Below are 8,516 nucleotides of genomic sequence, written 5' to 3'. Positions count from 1 at the left end.
GAAGAAGCCTGAAAAAGCAAAATTGGCCAAATGGAAAAGGAAGTCCAAAAGATTACTGAAGAAAATACTTCCTTAAAAATTAGAATAGAGCAATTGGAAGCTAGTGACTTTATGAGAAATCAAGACACTGTCAAATAAATCCAAAAGAATGAGAAAATAGAAAACAATATGAAATATCTTATTGGAAAAACAACTGACCTGGAAAATTGATCCAGGAGAGATAATTTAAAAATTACTGGACTATCTGAAATCCATGATCAAAAAAAGAGCCTAGACATCATCTTTCAAGAAATTAAGGAAAACTGCCCTGATATTTTAGAAAAGATATGAATAGGCAGTTTCCAGATAAAGAAATTAAATGGATCCATAGTCATATGAAAAAAACTCTAAATCACTATTAATTAAAGAAATGCAAATTGAAACAACTCTGAGGTACTACTTCACACTTATCAGATTGGCTAATATGACAGAAAAAGGAAAATGAAAAATATTGGAGGGGATGTGGGAAAATTGGGACACTAACGCACTGTTGGTGGAGTTGTGAACTGATTTTAGAACCAGAGGGCAAAATAGAAATTGAAAGAATGAAAAGTCAGGAGGAAAGATCATGCCAATTGGTTTTATCATTCAATGACTAGATGACTTGGAGAAGTCACCTTTATAAAATATGAAAATGAATTGGCATAGTTCGAGTAATGCCAGAAATAAAGAAACATGACCCTTTACCCAAATACAAGATCATAAATAAATTAAGAAGTTAGAAAAAACTTCCCTGTGCCCACTGACATTTAGGATTTTCCTCTATTTTAGGAGTTCTTAACCTGGGATCCACAGCACTGCTACCCCAACGTATTCATAGATAGATTTCAGCGAGTCAGTGAAGTTAGATGGGGGAAAAAATTCTGTCTTTATTTTCATTAACCTTTGATTTCCTTTGTGAACCTATGTGTTTTATACACTTAAAAAATACTGTTCTGGGAAGGGATCCATAGGATTTATCAGACTGCCAAAAAGGTCTATAACACAAAAAAGGTAAAGAATCCCTATTCTATTCTTGGCTCCAGTCAAAATGGCATGAACTTTTATTAACTTGAAAAATAATTTTAAAACTTTTTAAGACCCATAGAAATGTCCTCTGGCCTGAAAATATTAGCTATGAGTACTGCACAACACTGATATCACCCTAATAAGCTATCTCATACATTTTCATGATCTTTCCTAGTTTCACATACTTAAATTTATCTGTATGAATTTTCAGTCACACTCTAATAATCAGTTGCATGAATTCACTTTGTCATTCACACATTGATTCACAACCTTGACCCCTCCCATAGAGGCACTCTTCACTGTTGTTTCCATGGGAAATTAATCTAAACTAAACAACATAGCCACATTTCCTTTGGACATGGGTTCTAAGAAAACAAGGAGAGGGCCTCTTTGGCTTCAGTGATAACTAGTAGAGTTTGGCCTCAGTTGTAGTTGAAGTAGGCAACTGCCCATATGATGTTATTTGAGAACTGCCAAATATCTCCACCCCAGTCAAAAATATCTCCTGACCAACTGTTGTGGTGCCTGACATTCCTTTGAGTCTTGAAGGTTAATTTGTCTTCAAAAGACCACTATTACAAGGCAAATTCTCCTGTGAAGGCTAAAACCTTAATCAATTATCAGCTTATACCTTAAAATCCTGAAATCATAGACAGAAGGAACAAAGGTCATCTAGTTGAACTACAATCCAAATCATGAATCCTGTCATCTTCAAAGAGTCCTTATACAGACTGTCAACTAATCCCTTGTATTAGGATAAATTAACAGCCTGCTAAAATCAAGGCTTTATGGAATGGAAACAGATCTGGAGAAAGTGGGCAGTCACATGCAGGGGAGAGAGAAAGTAAAAGGGAAGCTTAGAACACAAGAAAGACAAACTTTGCATATCTCATAATTTTGTCAAGAGTTGGTCCTTTATGACCCAATAACCAACAAGTGGGTCAAACCAGTGCCTTGATGGTTCCATCCATAGAATGCTAGAATAGCAGAGTTGGAAAAGAACTTAGAATTCATCTATTCCTACCCTTGCTGAATTAATGAACTTTCTTTATAAACCTCAATGTCATCCAGCCTCATCTTGAACACCCAACTAACTGAAAATTCAATACTTCCCAAAACAGCTAGTATAGACAGCTTTCTCAAGGAAGTTAGCCAAAAAGGGGAGCTGAGATAAGTTGTGATACTTAGCAAGAATGTTTGAATCAACTGAGGATTTTTTCAAGAATGGGGAAGGCATAGACATGTTTACAGGCATCAGGGAAAGAGTACTAAACAGGGAGATACGGAAAATTAGAGAGGTAGTGAGAGTGATAACTTTAGCAATCTCCTTGAGAGGTAGATGTGTTCAAGAGTACATGTAGATTGGTTGATTTGGCGAAGTTTTCATCTGAGATAGGAGTGAAGGAAAAGATCATAGGGAAAGATGTCTAAGTGATGTGGGACGAGGAAGATGGGGGAAGAGAGAGCTCTGGAACAGCAGTGTGAGACAAAGTTGGGCCTCAGCAGAGAGGAAGAGGGTAGGCATGTAGTAAGAGGATTAAAGAGAGACCAGAAGATGTCAAACAACCACAGTGGTGAGTGGGATGGCAAGTTGATTATGGAAAATAAATGGATTGCCTTGTTGCAATGAGGTCCCAATTAATAATAAGGTTGTAGTGGACCAAATCAGTATGTTTTCAAAATGTCTTCCAACTCCACATATCACATGAATAAGACCAAAGGAGGCAGATGGTTTATCAAGACGTGATCAGTAATAGGACAAGGTAGCAAGGGATTTAAGAGTAGAGAATAATGTAAAGATGAACTGGTTCACCAAAGTGTGGAGATAGGAAAAGGTGGAGAGTATAGTCAGTGCGGAAGTGATGGCCTTGGAATAAACTAAGGGGTGATGAGAATGGTGAGGAAAAAGAATAGGGTGAAGTCACAAGATGAAATCAATAAAAGATTATGATGAGATAAATGAATTTCAGAGTTCACAAACACGAAAGTCAAATAATTGTGGATGATGACAAGATCAAGGGTATGACTCTCTATGTGAAGCTGAGAAATAGAGGAGTTTGTCATGAGAACTGAGTAGATTGAGGACCTAGGAAGTTAGTGTAGTTGAGAAAACATTAATATGGCTGTTTTGAAATGGAATGGCTGAACAAGTTGTGGTATATGACTGTGAAGGAATACTGCTCTGCTATAAGAAATGATGAGCTTGGTGATCTTAGATAAACATGGAAAGATTTGCATGAAATAATAAAGAGCAAAATGAGTAGAACCAAGAGAACATCATATACAGTGACAGCAATATTGTTTTAAGAACAACTTTGAGTAAATAAGTTATTATGTCTATTATACTCAAATTAATTATAAAGGACCATATGAAGAAAGACGTTATCTGCATCCAGAGAAAGAAATTATAAATAGAAGTATGTATAGAATAATTTTATATACATGCATATATATGTGTATAATATATGTAATATATGTGTGTAGGTATATATACATATACATATGTGTGTGTGTGTGTATATATATATATGCATATACTTGTTGTGTCTAATAGTAGCCATCCCTAGAGTGGGAAGGGAGGGAAGAAAAAAGGAAAAAAAATAAATTTACATGATAATTTTGGGGTTTTTTTGTATATTTTGTTTTGTTTTCTTTGTATATTTGAAAGGAATAGCAAGTTGTGCATAGTAGGCTTGCAGTTTCACGTGCGATCATCTTTTTTAACTGTACTATGTTATGAAAATGCTTGTTTTATTCCATAAATTATAAATAAAATAAATTTTAAAAATAATAAAATTTCTAGTAAGAGGGCAATAATTGGGATAGAAAGACTGAGTCAGGCATTAAACTCATTGAAGAAGGAAGGATAGTGCCCTGAGGTTCAAAATATAATGGCCATTAGGATCTAGACTGAGAATAAATTGGGACAACATGATCCTCAAAGGAGGAGAAGTTGCTGAGTGATGACGGTAGAGGGAAAGTCTGGAATGGTGAAGGAGATCAAGGAATATTTTGACTCTCCCATCTCAGTGAGATAGGGAGTATGAAAAAGTGTGGCCAGTGCAGGGCTATGAGGGAAGAAGTGTCATCAGGAGAGAGCCAAGTCTCAGTGAATGTCAGAAAATGAAAGGATTGAAAAAGGAATAGGTTTAAAATGAAAGAAAGTTTGTCTATTCTGAGACAGGTGTTTCAGCGGGGGCCAGTAGAAGGGGTAGATAAATCTGGAGTGAGACTTTGTGAGGATAGGGATGAGGTCAATCCCTCTTCCTCATGAGAGCCTTTCACATGTTTGGATACAGTTATCACAGCATCTCTTCATTTTCATCTCCATGCTACATATCTGTAGGTTCTAAAATGACACTGTTTCAAGTTTCTTTACCATTCTAATTACCTTCTGTTGCACACAGTCTAGTCTGTGAATATTTGGTTATGCCTTGCTTGTATTATTTAATATGGTACCCAGAGCTGACCACAGTATTCTAAATCTGGTCTGATCAAGGTACTATACATTTAGACTCTCATCTCCCTTATTCTGGACACCATAATCCTTTTAATTCAATTTAAGATTATGTTAGCTTTTTTTTCCCCCAAAGCCACATCATATTGCTCATTCCTTTCTTCCAGTCATCTAGGTTTGCAACTTCAGAAACACTGCTGACTCTTCATTTTCCTTCACCATGATAGCCAATCAGTGGCCACATCTTATCATTTCTACTACCTCCTTATCTATTATCTCTTTCTCTCCACATACTTCTCCCTATCCTATGCCCTCGTTACTGCTCACCTGGACTATTACGATTCCTCCTAGCTGGACCCCTACCTCAAGTCTCTCTCTTCTCTGATTCATGTTCCACACAGCTGCCAAAGTGATATCCCACAAGTCAGACCATGTCAAACTTGTGGTCAAACCAGTGATTTCCTATGGTCTCTAGGATAAAATACAAACTTGTTGGTTGGCATTTAAGGTCCTTTGCACAATCTGACTCTAGCTTTACATTCTAGGATCATAACATATTACTTCTCTTCACGTATTCAACATGCCAGATAAATTGGCCTAATTATTGCTCCCTTTCATAGCAGTCTATCTCCAGTTTACATGCCTTTGCATGCCTAGAATATCCTTACTCCTCAGCTTTGCCTCTTAAAATTCTTAGCTTCCAGGTGGTAGCTAGGTGGCACAGTGGATAGAGTTCCTGCCTTGGAGTCAGGAGTACCTGAGTTCAAATCCGGCCTCAGACACTTGACACTTACTAACTGTGTGACCCTGGGCAAGTCACTTAACCCCAATTGCCTCACTGAAAGGAAAAAAAAAAATTCCTAGCTTCCTTCAGAACTCATCTCCAATATAAGGCATGTCCTGATGCCTTAACTGCTAATGCCTCCATCCCCTGCAATGAGGGAAATTAATTTACTTTGTATTTATTTTTATGTGTACATGTGAGATCTTCCAATAAAATATAAGCTCCTTGAGGGAGATTTTTGTTGTTTTGTTGTTGTTGGTTTTTTTTGTCATATCCCTGGGACCTAACACAGTGCATGTGATAAAAGTATCAACATCTAATGCATCTACAAGTCTTTTTCACATGTACCATGTTCAGATATATCTTTGCTATCTTATGCATGTGTGGTTGATCTTTTGAACTCAAGGACAAGACCACATTTATTCTTATTAAATTTCATTTTGTTGACTCATTCTTCAGGCTTCTCAAGATCTATTTCCTGATTTTCTAATGCAAGATATTAGCATAATGTCATCTACAAATTGATAAGCATGCCGTTTTCATCTTTCTCTGAGTCAGTGATAAAAATGTTGACAACAAAAGGAGCACATAGAGAATTTTACAGAATGTCACTAGAGATCTCGCTTAATCGACACTCTTTGGATCTTATTGTTCTGTCTGTTATAAATCAACCTAACTGTGCTAAAATCAATGAGCTCAAATCTCTCCAGCTTGTCCACTAGGATATTGTGAGACACTTTGTTAAATGTCTTACTGAAATCCAGATACAGTGCATCTCCTTAATTCTCCTCATCTACCATTCTAGTAACCCCATCAAAAAAGGGAATGAGGTTGGTCTTGTACAACTTCTCAAGCTCCAATGAGAACTAGAATGAGCCCATGCCGGCCCCTAGTGGTAATCATTTCTCTTTCTAAAGGCCCACAAACCATCAATTTAATCATCAGTTTTAGACATTTGTTAGGAATAAATACCAAGCTCAGGAGTCTATACTTTGATGAATTGACCTTCCCTCTCCCATTCTCCCACATTCCTCAAAGATTACCCATGCAATTGGACATTTCATCTACAAGGTCTTTCAGAAAATCCAGGAGACCCATTGAATATTTCTATACTGGTTAACTCTGAGATTTCGTCTATTTGAGGTAAGTTACTTGAACAAGTCTGCAGTACCTACGTCATAGGGTTGGTATGAAGATCAAATGAAGATGTATGAAACATATTTTGAAAATCTTAAAGTATAATATAAATGTCTCCTGTGATTGTTGTTATTAGTTATATTACTATGGACCAGTCATTTAAACAATTTACCAAGTGGGAGTAATGATACTTCTACTATGTCACAAAATCATTGTGAGGAAAGGGCTTTGTGAACCTCAAATGCTCTAAAAGATTTTTTTGTCATTATTATTATTATCATTATTATGGTGTTTACTAGATCCTGGATCCATAGACATATCTTCTTGGGTTAAGCCAGTTCTGATTTTTCTAACCCTGGGGAATAAATTACAAATTGGCCTAAGCTATCTCTGACAAATGGACCTCAATTCAATTATTCTAGACCCTACCTTCTAACAATAAAATAAGTTAAAAGATGCTGTGCTGAGTCAATCAGGCATCTGCACTAAGTGTAGCATTAATTTAGTGAGCACCCATGAGTGGAAGGGGGAATACCAGGTTTCCTAAGGAAGAACAAACCAGAGAAGATAAAACATTTTGCACCAATATAGTGCAACCAGGACCATGAGTAGCCCCTATACTTCCAGCCTGGGTGAGATTGGGAGACTTAGTCTCAGAAAAAAAAAAAAAAGATGCCCTGTCAGAACAAGGGATAAGCCTACCCTATAAGCTACATATTGACGATCACATAGAGAAGGCCATTCACAGGTAGAGAGAATTTTAAGGAGGGGGTGATAAAAAGTAAAAACAAATGTAACAGAGAGGTCCAAAAAGGGGACTGAGGAAAACCCATCGGATTAAGGAATGTTATTGGTGACCCTTCCAGACCATAGTTTCAGTAGATCAGTGGGGTAAAAAATAAAATAAAATGACTGAAATAGTTGGGGAGTCAATGGACAGCAAGGATGTGAACGGGGGAAGTTTAAAGTACTCTTTTGAGATGGTTGATGTTGAAGAGGAGAAAGAACAATAGATCCTGGGGGTAGCAGTGTCGAGGTAAAGTTTGTTTTCGTGAAATGAGACCTGAAAAGTTTCAGGTAGAAGACAAAAAGCCAATGGACAGAAGAGAGATTGAAAATGCAAGAGAAAATGTAAATAATTTGTGATTTAAAGTACCAGAGGAGGCAGGAGAGATGAAAAATGAGAACACATGAATAAATTAGCTTTGAAAAGGGACTTTTTTATTGAGACAGAAAGAAGAGAAACTTTGAGGTAGAAAAGAGAGAAGTTGAGGAAATTCACCTGTCAGTAAAGTGGATAAGCAAGATCACTTACCCCAAAACTGAGTGGATGTGGGTCAGGGACTTGAGAAGAGTAGAAAAGGTATAGAACACCTGCTATAGGGAATGTGATAAGGACTCATTGAGACGTAATCAAAAGGACTTCTGAGCTGTATTGAGGGTCTAGGTGAGGTTAAGTGGCATGAGCTTGTAGTGGAATCAGCTGGCTAGATTTCCTGTGTTCTTCCCACAAGAATAACAAGAGCAGAGAAAGAGGATGGTGGGATTTACCAGGACATTACGTGGGTAAGGAGAATATGCAAGAAAGACAAGGGGTTGATCAGATTAGGATATAAGTGAAAAGATCTCTGACCTAAGTGATCATGGAACCTAGGTAGGGAAGAAAGCGAAGCCACAGGTTGACAAATTAGAAAAATAAATCATAATTAAGGGACTGAAGATCAAAAAAAAGGACAAAAATAAATTCAACAAAAAAGAAAGAGTTTGGGAGAATTATAGGGACAGGAGGTTGTAAGAAGGGGGAAATCAAAATTCTGGAAGTAGGTTGATTCTGAGTGATGATGCTTATGGCCGGTTGACATTCATATGGGAGTTATAACGGGAATTGAGAAGTACAGGGAATTGTGTGAAGTCAAAAGGTTTATTACCGTGTGTGATGAAGTTATAAAGGTTGATGGCAGGAAACAAAGTGGTCCAATGCCTCAAATCACGGAAGAGAATAGGAAAGAGGTTGGTAGACGACAGTGACAAAGATGCGGAGAGAGGACATAAGTGAATTTCATTGTTCAAAAGAAGAGAAGCTACTGAGGT

This window comes from Vombatus ursinus, unplaced genomic scaffold, assembly GCF_900497805.2.
Source record: "Vombatus ursinus unplaced genomic scaffold, bare-nosed wombat genome assembly UNPS02014942.1, whole genome shotgun sequence".
In the NCBI taxonomy this organism is placed as follows: Eukaryota; Metazoa; Chordata; class Mammalia; order Diprotodontia; family Vombatidae; genus Vombatus; species Vombatus ursinus.
Note: the sequence above shows the minus strand (reverse complement) of the source record.